Genomic DNA, 23,088 nt, shown 5'->3' on the forward strand with positions numbered 1-23,088 from the left:
TGGTAGCACAGTGGTTAGCACTGCTGCCTCACAGTGCCAGGGACCCGGGTTTGATTCCTGGCTTGGGTCACTGTCTGTGTGGAGTCTGTACATTCTCCCGTGTCTGTGTGGATTTCCTCTGCGTGCTCCGGTTTCCTCCCACAGGCCAAAGGTGTGCGGGTTAGGCGATTGGCCATGACAAATTGCCTTAGTATCAGGGGGATTAGCTGGGGTAAATGCCTGGGGTTATGATTTGATTTGATTTGATTTATTATTGTCACATGTATTAACATACAGTGAAAAGTATTGTTTCTTGCTCGCTATACAGACAAAACATACCGTTCATAGAGAAAGAAACGAGAGAGTGCAGAATGTAGTGTTATAGCCATAGCTCGGGTGTAGAGAAAGATCAACTTAATGCAAGGTAAGTCCATTCAAAAGTCTGACAGCAGCAGGGAAGAAGTTGTTCTTGAGTTGGTTGGTATGTGACCTCAGCCTGGGTGGGATTGTGGTCGGTGCAGACTGGATAGGTTGAATGGCCTCCTTCTGCACTGTAGGATTCCATGATTTTCATTTGAAAAAATTTAGAAGCTCCCAATATTCAATCCTTCGCTGGTTGGAAGTGAATGTGAGGGTGTCTGATGTGCTGTGAATGCACATTTGTAAAATTATCTCTCCCTTGTGTCTTGAACGATAGTAAAGAATCACTGATGGTTGCGAGGGGAGTTTCAATACCCAGAGTGGAAGGGGACCACACAGACTAGGAATTGCCTGAACTGTCTAGTTAGCTGGTATCAGCAGCATAGGGTGTTAATTGTGTTTAGAGGTGGGAAACTTTGGCTCCGGATTCTACTCCTGATTTCCAACTTCAGTGACTACAACCTCAAAAGTACTTCATTGGCGAGAGAGTACTTTGGGACGTACAGAGGTCAGGAAAATTGTTTTCCGAATGCAAATCTTGCTTTTCCTAATGGCTCCTGATGGAAGGGTGAGAGTGCGGGGGAAGGCCGTAATCAAGCTTGAGTGTGATGTTTCCCGCAGTAAAACAATGCACTGCTGAGATAGCCAAATGAAAACTGGATACTTGGTTGCAGTGCTGGTGGACTGCCCAGGGGACTGAAAGGATTGAAGAGAGCAGGGTTTGCAATAATATAAATCCAGTATGTGCAATGGAAGGCCTTTGATAATTCTACACAAAGGTGGCCACACTGATGCAGAGAATTCTATTTATCCCTGAAGTTGAATGTCATTCAATACCAACTTTAGCCTGGCTGGGGCAAGCACATTGTTATCCTCATACATCCGCCCCTTCTGCCTCTGTGCCCGTGTGTGGTTTTCTGCGGGTGTTCACACCCAGTCCCCCACTGCTATTAATTTGTGTACCTACCCTGGCAAGGTGCCTTGTATTGGAATAAAGACTGACATTTGACAGGTGCTATATGCATAAACAGTAGTTTTGTCTTTGCTTTACTTTAAACACTGTGTTATTAGCTCTGAAAATGAATAGCTGCTTACAAAATTCCAGTCTTTGATTTTTGCGGTGTATGGGCCCACTGTCTAAGCTCACCCATGAACAACGGGGTGAGGGAACAGAAAGCTGCCAGATCTAGAGTCATAGAATACAATCATAAAATCCCTACAGTGCAGAAGGAGGTCAGCCGGCCCATCAAGTCTGCATCCACTCTCTGACGGAGCATCCCATTCAGACCCTATCCACGTAACCCCACGTATTTACCCTGCTAATCCCCTGAACCTACACATCTTAGAACACCAAGGAGCAATTTGGCATGGCTAAATCCACCAAATCTGCACATCTTTGTGATTGTGGGAGGAAACCAGAGCACCCAGAGGAACCCCACGCAGACAGGGGGACAACGTGCAGACTCCACACAGACTGTCACCCAAGGCTAGACTTGAACCCGGGTCCCTGGCACTGTGAGGCAGCAGTGCTAACCACTGTGCCATCGTGCCGCCCCAAAGGGAAGCTTGCCTGGTGGGAGTCTCCACTTTCAGGAAAGCCAGGGTGGAATAGAAATGGGAATGGGGAAGAAGCTTTGAATTAATGAACTTTGCATAAATGGATCAGCAGCACATGGATTTTTTTTCATTGTCATTACTGTTGGCAAGGCTGGCATTTGTTACCTATCCCTAAATGCCCTGAGCTTGAGACAATGAAGTAGCTTGCTAGGCACAATTCAGAGGGCTGCCAAACATGAACCATGTTGGTCTGAAAGTTGGATCATGTAGGCCAGACCAGGTAAGCATGGCAGGTTTCTTTCCCTAAAGGGCATGAATGAACCAGCTGGGGTTGTGTGACAATCCAACAGTTTCTTGGTCACCCCACCTTTGCCAGTTTTAACATTCACTGCATTTAAACTGAATTCGTATTCTAAAACTCAAATCCGGCGGGATTTGAATTTACGTTTCCTTGATTATTTATCCCAGTGTTGTACGGGAAGCATTGGGTCGCGCATGCAAGTTGGGGGGGATTGTGATTTTAACAGGTGGTTTAGTGGTAATGTTCCTGTCTTGGAACATTGCAGGGTTCAATTCCTGCTCCAGACAATCCCAACAAATAGAGGCCGGAATTCCGATTCCTGGTTCTGGATTGAGATGCAGTGGAATGCTCCTGTCTGATGGGTGGGGGTTCTCACACCTACCCATTGTGTGGATTTTGTTAACCCTTAAAAGCCTCCCATTTTAAAGGATTAACCATCCTATTGGCTGGTATAAGGATGACTGCGACTGTGGATGGAGCATTCATGTTTTAGCCGATCAGTAAATCTCCCACAAGAACCATCCACTCCTCGACACCGTTCCCCAAGGGAAGGACGTGAAAATACAAAAACAGTAACATGACTAGCCTGCCAGATCTTTAATCAGTTTGCCAATTCTTCCACGACTTTGTACTCAACTGCCCTGCCAAGGGAAGAGGGTGAAGATAAGGGCGGGTTGGATCTAAAGGGGACCAGTCTGAGATTGGCAAAGGGTAGCCCCAGAAGAGCAATTTCCTCCCCCACTTCCTTCCCGCACTTTAAGCACTTATATTAAACAATCAGGCTTTCCATTTCCACCCTGCCGCCCATGTCAAATGTTTTCATGATGTGGGCAGCGTGTTATCAGGGGCAATTGGTTTGCTAATGAGCCTTAATTGGTCATTTCAACATGGTGGGCGGGCTGACTGCTGATTTCTGTGCCCACCCACGCCCCATATGGTGGGAAGGTGGCGAGATGGGTGCCTACACTAGTATACATGCCCCCACCACTTCCCACGGGAAACTTGCCCGATGGGGGCCACCTAAAATTCAGCCCACAGTCACAGGGTTGAATCTTTAATGTGGTAGCCTCATTATAGAATCTTTACTACCAACCACAGATGATGTATCATAGCTGCGGATTAAACCTGGGACCTCTCAGCGACACATCATGCCATTTGTCAACCAGCCCAATGAGGGACGCTATCTGTCATGGGGACAGATTCCTCTGTAGCTGACCTCTGACCTCGGCTTGCGATCTGATGAAAATTAAGCTCTAAATAACCTACAGACTTCAGGAGGGTGAATTAATGCAGGGCTGATCCGTATACACAATGCACACATTTCGGAATCACATTCCATAGCCTGGCAAACACTAAAAAAGTTGCTATTACTGGAAAAATGAAAAACATAAACAACAGTTCAAATCACCACCTGAGATTTGCAACATCATTTTTGAGGTTTTTCAAATGCGAGGAAGGAACTTGGTTTCCCTTTTGTTTATTTGTACAGTCTGATGTTTCTAAACATAGGAGCTGCAATAATGATATTTTCTTCCTGCTCCAGATGGATCTAATTATCTTATTTTTGGTGGTTTGAACTCGCTGGCCACTACGCTTGGTGACAAAGCTACCAGTAAAACAAATAAACTTTGTATCATTCAATGTGACTGTGGTTAACCCTGACATTGAATGAAATTCACAGTGGCTTTTGCTTCTGCATCACCCTGACACTAGGATCGCTGATCTAACCTCGCTCCACTCATCTGACGTGAAGGAAGTGTGAGATTCTGAAATGTTGACATGTTTGCAACAACCTGCATTCAGCTGGCGCCTTTAATGCAGAGAAACAACCTAAGGCAAGTCACATGGACGTGAGCAAATAAAATGCTCGTTGAGACAAAAGAAGCAATGTGAGGAAGAGGGTCAAAAGGTTTGGCCACCAACAGGTATTAAGGAGGGTCTAAAACATAGAAACACAGAAATATAGAAATATAGACAGTAGAATCAAGAATTGGCCATTGATTATCAATGTCAACATCCCTATCCCTCCCCCGCCCCCCCCCCCCCCATATCCCTTGATCCCTTTAACCCCAAGAACTCTCTCTAATTCTTTCTTGAAATTGCACAACATTTTAGCCTCAACTACTTTCTGTGGTAGTAAATTTTACAGATTCACCGCTCTCTGGATGAAGAAATTTCTCCTCACCTCAGTCTTAAAAGGTTTACCCCTTATCCTCAAACTATGAACCCTAGTTCTGCACTCACCACCATTGGGATCATTCTTTCTGAATCCGACCTGTCTAATCCTGTCAGAATTTTATAAGTTTCTATGAGATCCCCTCTCACTCTTCCAAACTCCAATGAATACAATCCTAAACAACTTAGTCTCTCCTCATATGACAGACCTGCCAACCCAGGAATCAGCCTGGTAAACGTTCGCTGCACTCCCTCTATAGCAAGGGCATCCTTCCTCAGATAAGGACACCAAAAGTGCACATAATATTCCAGATGTGGCCTCACCAATGCCATATGCAGTTGCAGTAAAACATTGCTATTTCTATACTCAAATCCTCTTGCTATGAAAAGGAGGAGGAAAGTTCAAAGGATTTAGGGAGGAAATTCCAGAGACTGAGGGTTCAACTATGAATTGAGACTGAAAATGAACCACCAATATTAGAGCAAAGATATGGGAGAATGATGCAGAGGCTGAGAAATGGAGAGATTGGGAGCAGATTATAGAGATGGAAAAGATGAGCTATTAATACAAGAGAAGAGATATTAATACAAGTTTGAGAATTTTAAATTTGGGACACTAGGCGCCAATGAAGTTGATTGAGGATAGGGGTATTTGCTGGGACCTCGCTTTTTTATTCAGTCATGGGATGTGGGCGTCACTAGCTGGGCCAGCATTTATTGCCTATTCCTGAGGGCATTTAAGTATCAATCACATTTTTGTGGCTCTGGAGTCACATGTAGGCCAGACCAGGTAAGGACAACAGATTTCCTTCCCTAAAGGACATTCGTGAACGAGATGGGTTTTTGCAACAATCGACAATGGTTTCATGGTCATCAGTAGACTTTTGATTACATAGAAACATAGAAAACTACAGCACAAAACAGGCCCTTCGGCCCCACAAGTTGTGCCGAACATATCCCTACCTTTTAGGCCTACCTATAACCCTCCATTCTATTAAGTCCCATGTACTCATCCAGGAGTCTCTTAAAAGACCCTATTGAGTTTGCCTCCACCACCACTGACGGCAGCCGATTCCACTTGCCCACCACCCTCTGTGTGAAAAACTTCCCCCTAACATCTCCCCTGTACCTACACCCCAGCACCTTAAACCTGTGTCCTCTCGTAGCAACCATTTCCACCCTGGGAAAAAGCCTCTGAGAGTCCACCCGTTCTATGCCTCTCAACATCTTATATACCTCTTTTAGGTCTCCTCTCATCCTACATCTCTCCAAGGAGAAAAGACCAAGCTCCCTCAGCCTATCCTCATAAGGCATGCCACTCAATCCAGGCAACATCCTTGTAAATCTCCTCTCACCCTTTCAATCTTTTCCACATCCTTCCTGTAATGAGGCAACCTTTAGAACTGAGCACAGTACTCCAAATGGGGTCTGATGAGGGTCTTCTATAGCTGCATCATTATCCCCGGACTCCTAAACTCAATCCCGCGATTGATCAAGGCCAGCACACCATACGCGTTCTTAACCACCTCCTCCACCTGCGGGGCCGATTTTACAGTCCTATGGACCCAGACCCCAAGGTCCTTCTGATCCTCTACAGTACTAAGAGTCTTTCACTTTATATTGTACTCCTTCATCCCATTTGACCTACCAAAATGGACCACTGCGCATTTATCTGGGTTGATGTCCATCTGCCACTTGTCCGCCCAGTCTTGCATCCTATCTATGTCCCTCTGTAACTTCTGACATCCCTACAGACTATCCACAACCCCACCAACCTTTGTGTCGTCGGCAAACTTACCAACCTGTCCCTCCACTTCCTCATCTAGGTCATTTATGAAAATGACAAACAGCGAGGGTCCCAGAACAGATCCCTGGGGCACACCACTGGTGACCGACCTCCATTTAGAAAAAGACCCATCTATACACACTCTCTGCCTCCTTTGGGCAAGCCAGTTCTGGATCCACAGGGCAGCAGCCCCTTGGATCCCATGCCCTAAATTCCAGGGGTGGAATTCTCCCAAGAAAATTCTAAGTGTTGAATTTGCGGGAAAACTGGAGTCGTTCACATTGGTTTTTTTCAGTGGGAGTTCACAGTAGAATCTCCCACACTCTCTGCACTGCAGAGGCCACCAGCGTGAATATCATTAGATTTTAGGGGGCAGGACCTCTTCCCGCCGGGAGGCCAAAACCAGTTGGCTTCTGCACCGAACTGTCAGCCAGCTTGATCGCTGGCCAGCCTGGGACCCTCACGGTGCTGCACCCAACCCTGCATCACCCCCCCACAGCCTGACCGCAGCCCCCCTGACCATTCCCAGGCCAGCCTTGACCCCCCCCCCGGACCGCCCCGATTTCCAGCCCCCCCACTTTTTCTCAGTTCAGACATCCCCGCGGGTGGACTCCACCCCCCTGGCAGAGCTCCCCACCCCCCCACCCCCATCCCCCAGGCAGCCCAGGCAGCCCAGGCAGACTGCCCCCGCAGACCCCTGCCCCCAGCCCACCCCGATTGCTGGCCACCCTCCTGCCTCCATTGGTCCCAATGGCAGAGTGGCAACGGGACCTCTCATCCTCACCAGTCGTCCCTTAGGCCCCGCCCTCCATGTGCCCTGCCCCCTGGCCCTGTCACCATCAGGCCCCAACCCTTGGTATTGCCCTATGCCCAATGGGCAGTGTCAAGGTGCCCTCTGGGCATTGACACTTTGCTAGGGGGCACAGGCTGGCACTGCCAAAGTGCCCATTCCCATGGGGAATCACCTCCCCCACTGCCTGGCCCCGTAGGGGATCTTGATTGTCCCCCCTTCACTCCACCGGGATCGGGTCGCTAGTTCCCTGCAAGTGAGGAGCTAGTGTAATGTCTGCTGGAGTGAAACACTCTGGCGGGGGGGTGGGAGAGGCTAACGGACCTGGAGACTTCAGTCCCGGGCCCACTAATAGCATTTAAATGGGTGTGGACTCTCGTGCAAATCCCGTGCATCACCCCACGCGCAATTCTCAGCCCAGATTTTTAGTGAATCCAAATTTCACCATCTGTCGTGGTGGGATTTGAACTCAGGTACCCAGAGCATTACCCTGGGTCTCTGAATTACTAGTCTGGCGACAATATCACTGCTATTGGACTATAGTCAAGGGGTGGGATTGTCCGACCGCGCTTGCCCAAAAGCCGGAAAATCCCATCCGATGTCAACGGACCTTTGCATGGTCCATGTCCCGCCCACTACAATTCCCGTGGCGGGCAGGATGGGAGAATTCCGCCCAAGGTGTTTGAAACCACAGAAAGTGAACCCTTATTGATGTTCCACTGTAAATTTGTGCATCATTTCTTATGAGATAATTGTGAAGCTGACTTTCAATGGTCTGTGATTTCACAGCACTCTGATCTAAAAGAATGAAATAGTTTTTTGGGTCTAAATTGCACTGCACAATATGAGGAGCAAAATCTCTAATTTGAAGTGGTTAACAGCTTCATTAATGCAGCCAACAGATAAATCTTATAAACACGTTAAAGATTTTAATATTTTACTTCTAATATTTTACAGCTATGTGGTTATGGAGTTTGTCTCAGTGCCAACAGATATTTGGGGAGGGGGCGCTGTGTCCAAAATGGACTAGCTCTAATCCTAAGATTGTGCTACCTTCTCCTGAATTCTCCCTCCAGAGGAGATAGTTTCCCCGTCTACCCGGCTTTATGAGCCATGGATTGGATATAGTGTGATCTCCATCTGCCGCTATTAACGCTGTGCCGGGAAATAAATATTTGGTCATGTGAAACAGCTCTAAGGGAATTAAACAGCTATGTTATTAAAAAGATTGTGATCATCCAAAGAATGCTCTCATAAAGCTTGCATATCAACCACACCAAATCTGAGCTCGTGAAATAGAGTTGTCCTCCACAAAGCAAGTTTATTTTTAAATGGACAAGAACAGTCCTTTTTTAAAATTTATTTATTGGGTGTGAGTGTCGCTTGCTGTGCCAGCATTTATTGCCCATCTCTAACTGCCCTCCATTTCAGGGGGCAGTTGAGAGTCAGCCACATTGCTGTGGCTCTGGAGTCACAAGTAGGCCAGACAAGGTAACGACGGCAAGATTTCAGGTGTTTATTTTTAGTGGGTGGGCCGTATGAGTGGTCCTCCTTGATCTCAGTGGGCTGCAAGATTGAAATTGGGGCATTTGCACAAATAATGACTCTATGACTTTTGTGAAAAAAGAAAGAGCATGAGGGAGTGTGGTGAACCATTGTTGGTTCCCACTAGATCGTACTGAGCCAGGGTCTGGCCAGTACTACGAGTATGTATATATGTTGCTGTTGGGGTTCGGGATGGGTTGTTCTACTTGTTGCTGTTGGGGTTAGGGTTGGGCTGTTACACCTGTATTATAGTTATTATGGTACATCCCAGTCGGGCTCCGCCTCCTGGGAGAGGTATAAAGGTCACTGCTCTGTCTGGAACCCCTCAGTCTGGGATCGTGTACTATACATGGTAGCTTCGTTGTAACAGTAAATAAAAGCCTTTATTTCCTGAGCATCTCAAGCCTCGTGTGTGATAACGCGCATCAGGGAGTGATGTAGCAAGAGCAGCATTGGTGGTTCAGTGGTAGAATTCTTGCCTGCCACACGGGAGGGCTGGGTTCGATTCCCGGCCAATGCAAAGCCCCTTCTTTTGAGGGAAGGCGATGGCCTGGTGGTATTATCGCTTGACTATTAATCCAGAAACTCAGCTAATGTTCTGGGGACCCCCCCGGGTTCGAATCACACCATGGCAGATGGTGCAATTTGAATTCAAAGGGCACAGTGGTTAGCACTGCTGCCTCACAGCTCCAGGGACTTGAGCTCGATTCCCGGCTTGGGTCACTGTCTGTGTTTGCCCATTCTCCCCGTGTCTGCGTGGGTTTCCTCCCACAGTCTAAAGATGTGCAGAGTAGGTTGATTAGTTATGCTAAATTGACCCTTGGTGTCCTGGGATGCATAAATTAGAGGGATTAGTTGGGTGAATGTGTGGGGTTGCGGGGATAGGGCCTGGGTGGGATTGTTGTTGGTGCAGACTCGATGGGCTGAGTGGCCTCCTTCTGCACTGTTGGGGTTCTATGAATAAGATTAAATGCATTTGATACATGCCAAATAGTTCATAACCAGTTACTGAAGATGCTTAAATAATTATTCACATATTAATAGAGCTGTCATCAACTTCAAATGCTCAGAACAAAATAAATATTTATGCATACCTTACCTGTATTAGTGTGACTTCTGGCTGGATCTGTCCTCCACAAGATTTCTTAGATCCGGACTCAGGAATGTGCAGATACTTCACAATTCAGCACTGAGTTCCCCATCCGTTTGTAGAGAGTAATGGTTTTGAGAAACTATTGTGCAATAGATCGAGGGTGACTTAATGCAGCTTTACCAATAAAGGCTTTACTGCCAACAGAATGCATGTACAACAAGGTAAGACTTGATTATAAATGCAGCTGCTTTTCTTGACTCCCTCGACCTGCAGTGTGTGCTCTCTTGATTTGATTTGATTTATTATTGTCACATGTATTTGCATACAGTGAAAAGTATTGTTTCTTGCGCGCTATAAAGATAGAGCATACTGTTCATAGAAAAGGAAATGAGTGTGTGCAGAATGTAGTGTTACAGTCATAGCTAGGGTGTAGAGAAAGAGCAACTTAATGCGAGGTAGGTCCATTCAAAAGTCTGACGGCAGCAGGAAATTTGATTTGATTTGATTTGATTTATTATTGTCACATGTATTAACGTACAGTGAAAAGTATTGTTTCTTGCGCGCTATACAGGCAAAGCATACTGTTCATAGAGAATAATAGAGAGTAACAATAGAGAGTTAATAGAGAGAAATTCTCCTGCTGATTGGCTCATCTGTCTGCCGGGACGGTCCATAGGGTCCTCACCGGTCATGTGGCCATCGAGAAACGCCCACCGTTAAAGGGCCACGCTACCACATTTAGACACGAGCAGCATACTTTCGCAGAATAGAACATCCATCTTGATCCCGACCACACAACAACCATTGGGATTAGATAATTGAAAGGTGTTGAATGAGTGAAATTTAACATGGGGGCAGCGTGTGTGTTCACAGGAGGTTTGGATGAGGTGGAGTTTGTGTAACGTAAATGTTTCAGACTCCACCGAAAAGGATACTGGAAAAGTCAGGGCTGGAGGCGACCCCAGTGTGTGGCAGAGCTTGTGTGGCAGAAGCAATGAGGCTGCAAAGGTCAATGTTACCTGCTGAGGGATAGTCTGTAGAGTTTGAAGCTGGGGTTTGGGCTGAGGATGGTGAGCAGTCTGAAGGACAGTGGACTTGATGGAATGGATATAGAACAGCCCTGAAACACCGCAAGTGCCTTCACAGCCTCTGCCAACCTGAACTGGCAAGTACAAACAAGACGGAAAGTGGACCAATTTATCCTAGTAATTTAACACCAGGTTAAAGTCCAACAGGTTTATTTGGAATCACGAGCTTTCGGAGTGCTGCTCCTTCATCAGGTGAGTGGATAATCGCCTCTCGTCACCTGATGAAGGGACAGCGTTCCGAAAGCTCGTGATTCCAGGTAGACCTGTTGGACTTTAACCTGGTGTTGTGAGACTACTTACTGTGCCCACTGCAGTCCAACGCCAGCATCTCCACATCCTAGTAATTTGACACATTACCTTAGATAAAATCCTCAAACCTTATAAAAACTCCAGGAAGTCTTGAAATACCACTGCAAGCTGCAAGTTACTTGATTTCCATTCATTGTCCAGACCAGCATTATTTGAAATTCAGGAGCTTTATTTTGTTAAAGCATATTTATGTATATTTATATATATATGGTATCAGCCTCGGCTCAATTATCACTGCTGAGTCAGCAGGGTTCAGCTTGCCATTCCGGAGATTTGAGCAGATAATTTAATGCAGTATTGAGGAAATCCTTCACTGCTGGAGGTGCTATCTCTCAAACAAAGTGACTGCTTGACCTCTTGAGTGGAGGTAAAAGATCCTTCAGCACTCCTTTGCAGTGTGGGAGTTTTCCACAGGCAGTCTGTCCAATATTTGTCCCTCAACACCTTAGAAACATTATCTTGTCATTATTTAGTTGCTGTTTGTGGATTCTTGCTTTGCACTTTTCCTATATTTCAATCCCAAAGCAGTTCATTTGCTGCGAAGTGCTTTGGGACGTCCCATGATTGTGACAGGTGCTATGTAAATTCAAGTTTCTTTTTCTTTTCTTCCTCTATCCCTTTCTCTTCTTTCTCTCCCTCTTTTTCTTTGACCTATTTTCTTTCTCTTTTTCTTTCTCTCTCCCCCCCGCTCCCCCTTAAAGTCAGTTTTGATGAGCTCTGGTTCCTATGGTTAGGTGGATTGGCCATGCTAACTTGCCCCTTGGTGTCCCGAGATGTGTAGGTCAGATGGATTAGCCATGGGAAATGCGTGGGGTTACGGGGAATAGGGAGAATGCCTGGGTAAGGTACTCCAGCAGAGAGTTGGTGCAGACTTAGTGGGCTAAATGGCCTCTTCTGTAGGGATTCTATAATTCTATGAGAACTGAAAGACCTCCTTTGCCTCTGATATACAGCTATTTCTTCATGTGTGAGCCCAGACAGAGTGTTTGGCAGACTATCTGACATTGGAGGGTTTTTTTTTCATTCATTCGTGGGACATGGGCATCGCTGGCTGGCCAGCATTTACTGCCCATCTCTAGTTGCCCTTGAGAAGGTGGTGGTTTTTGAATCGCTGCAGTCCATGTTCTGTTGGTTGACCCACAATGCCGTTAGGGAAGGAATTCCAGGATTTTGGCCCAGCGACTGTGAAGGAATGGCGATATATTTCCAAGTCAGGATGGTGAGTGGCTGGGAGGGGAACTTACAGGTGGTGGTGTTACCATGTATTTGCTGCCCTTAACCTACTAGATGGAAGTGGTTGTGGGTTTGGAAGATTCTGTCTCAGGATCTTTGGTGAATTGCTGCAGTGCATCTTGTAGATAGTACACACTGCTGCTACTGAGCGCCGGTGGTGGAGCGATTGAATGTTTGTAGATGTGATGTCAATCAAGCGGGCTGCTTTGTCTTGGATGGTGTCAAGCTTCTTGAGTGGAGCTGCACCCATCCAGGCAAGTGGGGAGTATTCCATCACACTCCTGACTTGTGCTTTGTAGATGGCGGATAGGCTTTGGGGAGTCAGGAGGTGGGTTACTCGCCGCAGTATTCCTGGCCTCTGAACTATTCTTGTAGCCACTGTGTTTATGTGGCCAGTGAGCTTCTGGTCAATGGTAACCCCGAGGATGTTGACAGTGGGGGATTCAGTGATGGCAACACCATTGAATGTCACGGGGTGGTGGGTAGAGTGTCTCTTATTGGTGATAGTCATTGCCTAGCCTTAGTGAGGCGCGAATGTTACTTGCCACTTGTCAGCCCAAGTCTGGATATTGTCCAGATCTTGTTGCGGTTGAACATAGACTGCTTCAGTATCTGAGCAGTCGCGAATGGTGCTGAACTTTGTGCAATCATCGGTGATCATCCCCACTTCTGACATTGCAGGGTATAACTGCACAGTCAGCCTTTGCCTCACATGCATTTCCTGCAGAGTTTATTGAGGGGAAGCAATAAGGACAGTGAGATTGGAGGTAAGTGCAAATAGTTGTCTTCTGAAAGAGGTAAGATCTTTCTTGCAAAGAGATACAACAATTGGGTTCTTGCATGGCATTAGAATGTTGTTTGGAGGCTTTTCGTGTCCAGTGAAAATGATCTGACCTCTCCAAAAATCTAGTTGCTACCAGGCACGGTGGATATGTAGAGGTGGATGGAAGGACTTACATTTATATAACAACATCTTGAATATATACAGCACCTTAAACGAAGCAAAGCATCCCAAAGCGATTAATGCTGAGGCATGAGGCACAGAAGGAGTTGTCAGAATAAGTGAGCAAAGCCTTGGTCAAAGAGGTAAGCTTCAAGGACCACCTTGAAGGAGGAAAGCGAGTGAGAGAGACACAGAGAGCTTTATGGAGGGAATTCCAGATCTTGGAGCCCAGAAAGTTGAAAGCACAGCCACCAATGGTGGAACGGTTAAAATTGGGGATGCACAAGAGGCCAGAGTTAGAGGAGGGGAGAGGTCTTACCCATATCAACGTGGGATTCCTCTGGGTGTTCCGGTTTCCTCCTACAGTCCAAAGATGTGCAGGTTAGGTTGATTGGCCATGCTAAACTGCCCCTTAGTGTCAGGAGATTAGCAGGGTAAATATGTGGGGTTACGGGGATAGGGCCTGTGTGGGATTGTTGTCAGTGCAGGCTTGATGGGTTGAATGGCCTCTTTCTGCACTGTAGGGATTCTATGAAGGCTTCTAGTTCTGTAGGAGGTGACAGAGATGGGAAGAGGTGAAGCCATTATGCTACCTTTAATGATTTCAGAACATCCCTAAGTGCTCTGTAGCTACTGCAGCATTTAATTCCCGTTGTGATGTGGGTAAATGCAAAGACCAATTTGCACGCAGCAAGATCCCATGATTAGTAATGAGATAAATAGCTAGATAATCTGAATTGATGATGATGGTTCAAAGACAGATGTTAGTCCAGGACACTGGGAGAACTCCCTGCTGTTCTTTGATAGACATCAGCTCTGACAATATAGCATGCACTCAGATTGTACACACTAAACCCAGAACCATTGAGCTCTGATTCACTGTCAGGGTTACGCAACTCAGACAAACCCGCACATGAGTTGCAGTCGCACTATAGGCTGGATTTTAACTTACCTGACCAGTCGGGAGCAGGAGTTGGTAGAGTTGGGTGCAATGTCATCAACAGGGCCCACACCCAGAGACCAGCCATATTGCCAGTCTTGGCTTCCAGTCAAGCAGGGAGCAGATCAGAGGAGATTGCAGAAGTTCTGCACCCCCAGGTAGGGGTGCCAATCCTGGGGTTGAGGTGGACTGATTTTCGAGGTGGGGGAGAAGGGGCATCGTCCAAGATGGGGAAGTGGGTGGGAGGGTCAATCAGTGGAGTTGGCACATGATCTCATGTGGGTTGGGGGGATTGGCAATCCTAAAATGCCAGTGTTGGGGAGGGTGGGGGTTTCAAAGGCCTGGAAAGGAGGGAGGTGGGGGATTGGAGGGCCTGGTGCTGGGAGTTTAGGGGTATAGTTAAAGTGTGTGAAACAGAGAGATATGGGTGGTGAAGTTGGAATCCTGGAGGGAGGATGGACACCTCATGGGACGTGAAGCGGGGAGATCAAAAGGGATGGGATGTCTGAAATACTGATGGACCCGTTATGTCTGCTTGGCCGTTCTGTGACCATTTTTCTATTTTGAATGAGTCTGTTTCCTGCATTCTTCCTAGTTACTGGAAGAAACAATTAATCTATTTTGGCCATCATTACCCCAAACCCCCTGAGAATGTGGAAACCGTCTATGTGAGAATCAGCCACGCTTAAAAGGCAGTAATAAGATCTGTATGATCATCAATGCATATCAAAAGGATATTATACACGAGAACCTTAATGAACCTACACAGACGTCAAGCTTGATAATACAAAGAAGGAAAGCAACAAGATCAGCAGTTAGAAAGTAGCTGAGCTGTCAAATAAGTAGCTTTTGCATTCAAGAATAAATTTATTTTATAAATCTTATTTTTTCATATTCTTGAACAAAAATCCTCTTACTGTGAATATTGCAGTAGCTGTTGCTTCTTATTGTGGCTATTATCCTGACTGTGTTGACTGTTATTGGAGATGGATAGACTGTATATCCTATTACCGTGGGCAGTAATGCTACAGTGAGTGCATCTGTATCTGAGTTGATTCATGGTGACTGCATCTCTCTATATTTACGCAAGTATAACCTTTCGTGTTTTCCCAGTTTCCTGGCAACTTACCATTGAGCGAATCAATTGTAGAAGTGGCCGCAGAGGGCAACTGTCCAGCAATTCTGACAGGTAAGTGAGAATTGCCTCCAACCTCCAATCACAAACGTGCTGATGGTAAGCCAACCAAAACAGGTTCCAGGGAAAAATGTCTGACAATATTTATCATCAGGTACAGAAGTTGTGGTCTCTGCCTCGAAATGAGTTTGCCTACATTTTATCCATTCTTCTTCTTTCCCATTTTTGACTGTGGTAATTTTTCTTAGATCGCTTCTCGGCCTTTTGGCTAAGATCAAGTGTAGGATCGACATGCTGTACTTGGTTGAAGTCATTAGGTTACATTGTGGCTTTATTTGAAGCAATTTTTAAAAGCGGTATCTCGGCCTTTTGGCTCAGATGCAAATGAGATCAAGCCTTGGAGAAGGTGCAATGCCTACTCCAATCAGCTTGGATCATGTAGATCAAGCCCAAGACAGGAGGTGAGAGCCCTGTCTTGTCAGCTTGGATCGGGAATGTCTCACTTGTTGAGACTCTTGATTGGATTGAATTGGATATATAAACAAAAAAAAAAATTCCTGTTGGCTTTGAACTGATGTGGAGATGCCGGCGTTGGACTGGGGTAAACACAGTAAGAAGTCTCACAACACCAGGTTAAAGTCCAACAGGTTTATTTGGTAGCAAAAGCCATAAGCTTTTGGAGCGCTGCCCCTTCGTCAGGTGAGTGGCAATTCTGTTCACAAACAGGGCATATAAAGACACAAACTCAATTTACAGAATAATGGTTGGAATGCGAATACTTACAGCTAATCAAGAATTAAAGGTACAAACAATGTGAGTGGAGAGTGGAGTTCCGCACACATGAGGACGGCCTCAACCGGGATATTGGATTCATGTCACACTATCTGTACCCCACAGCTTGCCTGGACTTGCAGAATTTCACTGGCTGTCCTGTCTGGAGACAATACACATCTCTTTGACCTGTCTTAGTGCTCTCTCCACTCACATTGTTTGTACCTTTAAGATTTGATTAGCTGTAAGTATTCGCATTCCAACCATTATTCTGTAAATTGAGTTTGTGTCTTTATATGCCCTGTTTGTGAACAGAATTCCCACTCACCTGATGAAGGAGCAGCGCTCCGAAAGCTTGTGGCTTTTGCTACCAAATAAACCTGTTGGACTTTAACCTGGTGTTGTTAAACTTCTTACGGGCTTTGAACTGCACAGGCATCTCCTACACCCTGTGTGTAATTCTCCATACACCCACTCTTCTTGTTTGGGCATTTGGCGGGTGGTTCTATCTTGGGTGATGTTGCAACCAAGCCGATGCTAGCAGTGGCCTGATCTTCATTGGAGGCCCAGGGATCAATACCATGGGGTACTTTGAACTTCATCAGTCAGAGGCCGGGATCTTATACTGTGCCTCTCCACACCCCACCCGAGAATGGGTATGTCCCAAACTTCTACCCCAAACTTTTCAGCAAAGTTGCATGAAAGGCACGTGTACGACATGTAAAGGTGGTATAATCATCATTCTCAGAGCCTAGCAAGAGAGAAATGTGGATAAAATGCTTGCAGAAGCTACAGCGCTGCGTTCATGTTCTGGGGTTGCTTGTTCTGTGTTATTGGTGAGGACAGTAAGAAGTCTCACAACACCAACGCTGTCGTGTGTCAGCGCAGAGTCGCTGAGCAGAAACTGATAGCCAAGTTCCGCACTCATGAGGACAGCCTAAACCGGGATGTTGGATTTATGTCACATTATCAGTAACCCCCACAGCTTTCCCCCTGATCTTGCAGAATCTCACTAGCTGTTCTGTCTGGAGACAATACACATCTCTTTAACCTGTGTTGAATGCTCCCTCCACCCACATTGTCTGTACCTTTAAGACCTGGCTGGCTGTAGAGATTTGCATTCTAATTAGTATTCTGTAACTTGATTTCTGTGTCTGTGCACTGTTGGAGAACAGATATCCACTCCATCTGACGAAGGGGCAGCGCTCCGAAAGCTTATGGTATTTGCTACCAAATAAACTTGTTGGACTTTAACCTGGTGTTGTGAGACTTCTTACTGTGCTTACCCCAGTCCAACGCCGGCATCTCCACATTATTGGTGAGGCCCAGGTCATTAAGGAATACGCATTGCCTAACTTTGAGAAACCTAAAATTCGGAATCTAAATTGAAGAAAGCACTTGCATTCTTACAGCATATTAGAAGGATGTCAGAAAGATGCTCACAGCTACTGACATACCTTTTTGTCGTGTCCTCACTGTTGAAATTTAGGGAATATGGCATGGTCATCCAAGCAACCTAGGTGAGTCCAAAGTCGAAGCTGTTACCAAGTTAATTCATTTCAGAGTGGGAAGAGGAAACACAGTAAAGCAAAATAAGTAGAGTAGAGGAGAAGGGGACAAGGTCACAATGGGTTCAGAGATGCGATCTGATCCACAAGTGGACACTTTCATTGAGCTGAAAGTATGCTTTGATACCACTCAGATTTCCTCCAGAATGCTTTCTATTGTAGCAGAAATTTGCATGTGAATCTGAATGGAACAGAAACATTGGACTTGAGTCAAGATATAATTTGCATTGCAGATTCTGATAGTGGTTTCATTGGATGGAGCTTTGATGTGAATTTGATGAACTCTGGATCTGCGTGACTTTGGACAGCTGAGTACATGAAAAACAACTTTACCCTCATTATTCTATACTGGTTTCCAGTCTGACAAAATCCCAATTTAAAAATGTAATCTTTATTTCCAAATCCCTCCAAGGCCTTGCTCTAACCTAACTCTGTAACCTCCTCCAGCCCAATAATCTTCGGATCTCTGAGTTCCTCCAATTCTGGTATTCCTGATTTCCATTGACCTATTAATGGTGCAGTAAGAAGTCTCACAACACTAGGTTAAAGTCCAACAGGTTTGTTTGGTAGCATGAGCTTTCGGAGCACTGCCCCTTCATCAGGTGAGTGGGAGTTGTGTTCACAAACAGGGCATATACAGACACAAACTATTTAGACAGAAAGAGTTTGTGTCTATATATGCCCTGTTTGTGAACACAACTCCCACTCACCTGATGAAGGGGCAGTGCTCTGAAAGCTTGTGCTACCAAATAAACCTGTTGGACTTTAACCTGGTGTTGTGAGACTTCTTACTGTGCTTATCCCAGTCCAACGCCGGCATCTCCACATCATGGTTATTAACGGTGGCCATGCCTCTATGCTCTGGAATTGCCTCACTGAATCTCTGTGACTCTCATCATCTCTGTCCTTCTTTAAGGTGCTCTTCAAAACCTTAGAATCACAGAAAAGTTACAGCGCAATAGGAGGCATTTTGGCCCATTTTATCCATGCCAGCCCGAGGATACCCAGGTGCCCTTTCTAATCCTGCCTTCCTACAGCTGGCCCATAGCCCTGGAGCTTACGGCACTTAAGGTGCAGATCCAGGTACTTTTTAAAAGAGTTTAATGTCACTGCCTCCACCACCAACTCGGGCAGCGAATTCCAGACACCCACCACCCTTTGCGTAAAAATGTTCTTTGTCACATTCCCTCTCCACCTACTGCCACTTACCTTGAATCTACATCCCCTGGTTCTAGATTTTTCCACCAAGGGAAACAATTTCATCCTGTCTACTAGAAACCTACCTTTATGATCAAGCTTTCCCTGCCCTAGTATTGTGGAAGTTAAAATGCTCAGAAACACTTGGAGGACAACTGTAAGGTGGTTCTCCTTGTGCACAAGTCATTAAAGGCCTTGCATTGAATTATGCATGGTGTCCAGCGCTGTTTGTGCTCATCCAAGAGCGCCTAAGGTTGCTGGTACCCAGGATCTCTGACAATATCTCCCTTTGTGGCTCAAATTTGCACAATGTCAAATTTGCACAATGATGTAACTTGCAACTCACAAGCGAGCATTGTGGAAATCTACAGGTCCTTTTGCAATCTGCAAACCCGTGGTTAATCTATTGGCTCCTTCAGGGAGTACAGTTCCAATGCAACTCTATAATTCTTCAAACCAACTATCTGTTCTTTATGCGTGTAGCACCATGTTAAGGGCAGTAGGGCTTTCCCATCATGGACATCAGCACAGTTGAGCCCAATTCTGTCCTGACTCGACATGTTTTCCAGTAGGTGTCACCAGAGAGTAATCAGGAAGGAGAACCCTGGTTAGTTTCCCAATTTGCTTGAGCTAAATCTAAGAAATACCAGTTTGCTCTGTTAGAAAATAGCTATCACAGCAACAACTGAAGCCTGGTCTGTCTGGATCAGCAGTACATTGGGCCCTATCTGTACGCACTAGACGACTATTCCATTTCCTCCAGAGAAAGCATTGTACCATAGAATCCCTACAGTGCAGAGGAGGCCATTCGGCCCATCGAGTCTGTACCGACCACAATCCCACCCAGGCCCTATCCCCCATTAACCCCATGTATTTACCCTTCTAATCTCCGATGCTAAGGGGCAATTTAACATGGCCAATCCACCTCACCTGCACATCTTTGGACTGTGGGAGGAAACTGGAGCACCCGGAGGAAACCCACGCAGACACGGGGAGAACATGCAAACTCCACACAGACAGTCACCCAAGGCCGGAATTGAACCCGGGTCCCTGCCCTGTGAGGCAACAATGCTAACCACTGTGCCACCGTACCACCCTATGATTGTGATTTGTCCTACCTTCATGGTGCTACCCCTGTCCACTCAACCTCTTCTAGTCCTACAGCACCCTGAGATCTCTACATTCCTCCAATTCTGGTCTCTTGTATATATGTGATTCCCTTTGGTCCATCATTCACTTACTGGGACCAGAACTTCCAGAATCCCCTCCACCCAGAAGATAAAAACAGTAAAACTTGGAAATAACAGGACAGACATTCCATTTTAAGGTATACAAGCTGTTCAGTGCACCGCCCTATTTGAGACACTCAAAAAAACTATCTCTTCAAGCCAAGTTTGTGGACACCCATGCTAATATCTTTGAGCGTGGCTGGTTTTGTTTGATAATGTTGCTGTGAAGTTTACTGCTTCTAAGGAAACGTATGAAGATAAATTGTCATTGCTGACTTAGCTGGAAGGGAGCGATATCTTTATAAGAAACAACTGTAATTAAAACCAATGGTCGGATGTTGATGCCTATTTAATGAAGGTTTGTGTGCAGGGACAGGTCCAAAGGTGAGTGAAAAACTTGGCTGTGGTTTAGAGCTACCGGAGTTAAGGAGCTTTTCCTTTCATTATATCGATGGTGTTTCATGTTGCTTTCGTTGCTTGGGTCAGAAATGCATTCCCAGTTCAGGTTATGTCGAGGACAGGGCCAGTCTGATTGAATTGCAGGTAAATAGAGGTTCCTGTTGCTTTAACTCTTGCACAGCTCAGTAAACCCTACCTAAAGTGGAAAGAGGGTGCATTGTATCAGCACAAAGACTGATTTAGCAGCGCTGTGAAAGGTGCTTTGTCCTGGTAATACACTTCATGACATAATGATCTGAGAGCAAATAATAAATTGCTGCATCAATCTGTGGTTCATTACACAGTGGGACATTTTGAGATTTGTTGGTTGTGAGTCTTGCATTAATCTGCGCTATGTAGGATGCAATGAATGATATTGAGAATCATTACAAATATTGGGAAGTTGAGCTGGAAATAATTAAGTGGGAAGTAAAGGGGAAAGTCAATTGCAGAATACTAACAGTGCAATCCAAATTTATCAGCAGAGGTACACGATCATAGTGGTGACTTTTAATGAAAAGCAACATGTTGTTGTATTAATTTTGCACCATTAGGATAGGAAAACTGAAACATAATCCAGGGCGGATATAGCTTTGTTCATACACAAATGCACACCAGTGGTAATTTATGCAGAATGCGTTATTTTCTCTCATAATAAACAGCAGCGAAAGTTACTCAATGGCATTGATAATAAAGAATGATAGAATCTCTACAGTGCAGAAGGAGGCCATTTGGCTCATCAAGTCTGCACTGACAACAATCCCACCCAGGCCCCATCCCTATAACTCCACATATTTCCCCTGCTAATCCCCCTGACACTAGGGTCAATTTAGCATGGCCAATTAACCTAACCCGCACATCTTTGGACTGTGGGACGAAACCGAAGCACCTGGAGGAAACCCACGCAGACACAGGGAGAATGTGCAATCTCCATAGACAGTGACCCCAGGCTGGAATTGAACCTGGGTCCCTGGCGCTGTGAGGCAGCAGTGCTAACCACTGTGCCACCGTGCCGCCCAATATGATATGTCTGACTTTGAATATTTACCTCAGGATGGTAGAGTGTGAAGTCAGGGAGATTGTGGGCCTGTGGTAGATTACAGGGATAGGGAGGAATCTGAACAAGAGGAAAATAATTTTAATATTCACATGTTGCTTAACTGGGAACAAATATAAGTCAGTGAGCCCCGGGGAACTGGATCCCATTAATTTCCCTATGCTTTGCGTGACCTGTTTATTGACCCTTTAAGACTAGCACATGGTCCAACGTACTCACACCTTAAAGTGATTATTTCCTTTGTGTGGCATGTTTGACTCCTGGTAAGCTCTGAACTGCTAGCAGCCACAGGCCTTTGGTGCTTAGAGGGAATTGTAGACCAGGTGGCCACATAGACGCTGGGATGATGTGGGTGCAAAAGGGGTCATGTGTTGGGAAAGCGGGAGTTCTCCCCGGAGCACTGGGAAGACACACAGCATTTAAGAGGTCTTCCGTATTGTCAATACATATGTATTGCTGTTAGTCCTTGGTCGCCAGATATTGTAACCCAGTACTTCTAACAGGAATGTTGATGCTGGATGTATGATACAGAACTTGGAAGTGCGGTGAACTATGAGAAGGATTGTGTAGAACCATGTAGACAGGTTGGTGGAATGGGCGGGCAAGTAGTAGGTAACATTTAATGCAGAGAAGTCCAAAGATGTGCGGGTTAGGTTGATTGGCCATGTTAAATTGACCCTAATGCCAGGGGGATTAGCAGGGTAAATATAGGTTACGGGAATAGGGCCGAGGTGGGATTGTGGTCGGTACAGGCTCGATGGACCAAAAGGCCTCCTTCTGTACTCCAGGGATTCTATAAGTGTGAAGTGATTCATTTTGATTTTAAAAAATTGGAAAGACAATATAAAATAAGGGAACATTACTCCTGAGCTCCAGAACGGTTTAACTGGAGGGTACCCCAAAGATACACCAGAAAATCCCCCCCCCCCCCCCCCTGCCCAACAGATGTCCCAGATCTTCACAGGTAAACTTTGCATGGCAATTGCCTGGGAAGTAGAAACTTCCCTTGGACAATTTCCCTGCACGATCTGAAAAAGTGATTTAAATTGCAAACTTGGATGGTGTAGAGAAAATATTGTTTTAGGTGTAAAAATTGTAATTTTGAATTGGAATGGGATAGAAGTAAACAACATGGATAGAAATTTGCACAGGGTGATAAAGAAGGTTTGTCTGTGTTTACTTCTTGTTGAATTTCAAAGAAAAATAAAAGGTTTACAACTGACAAAGACCATAAACGAATAAAAGTTATGAAGATTATTTTGACCTGAAAGTAATGGCCATAAAGATAACATGAAAGCTTTTTATATTCTGGGAAATGTGACATCCAAAGAAAGTTAAGAACAATGGGTTTGGAGATGAAAGAGAGAAATATATACAAGGGCAGATTCAAAGTTGTACGAGAGGACAGGCCGTGTGATATTCTAAAGTGTTGCTATATGAGGGCTGAGCTGCAGCCTCTGAAACCCCAGAATGGTGTTTGTTAGTTCCAGAAAGCAAGGTCTTGTTACAAGCCTTGGATTTCCTTTGTGAAGTG

General features: G+C 45.5%; 2 non-coding genes across 2 annotated transcripts; both read left to right on the forward strand.

Annotated features, from left to right (window-relative positions):
- The first annotated feature begins 9,002 nt into the window (after window positions 1–9,002).
- Window positions 9,003–9,073, forward strand: trnag-gcc (transfer RNA glycine (anticodon GCC)). Its single transcript has one exon. It is a non-coding gene; the product is annotated as a tRNA-Gly (tRNA).
- Window positions 9,074–15,542: 6,469 nt separating this feature from the next.
- On the forward strand, window positions 15,543–15,732 carry LOC144482213 (U2 spliceosomal RNA). The gene has a single exon (XR_013495908.1). It is a non-coding gene; the product is annotated as a U2 spliceosomal RNA (small nuclear RNA).
- The last annotated feature ends 7,356 nt before the right edge of the window (window positions 15,733–23,088 follow it).

Source organism: Mustelus asterias, chromosome 2, assembly GCF_964213995.1.
Source record: "Mustelus asterias chromosome 2, sMusAst1.hap1.1, whole genome shotgun sequence".
In the NCBI taxonomy this organism is placed as follows: domain Eukaryota; kingdom Metazoa; phylum Chordata; class Chondrichthyes; order Carcharhiniformes; family Triakidae; genus Mustelus; species Mustelus asterias.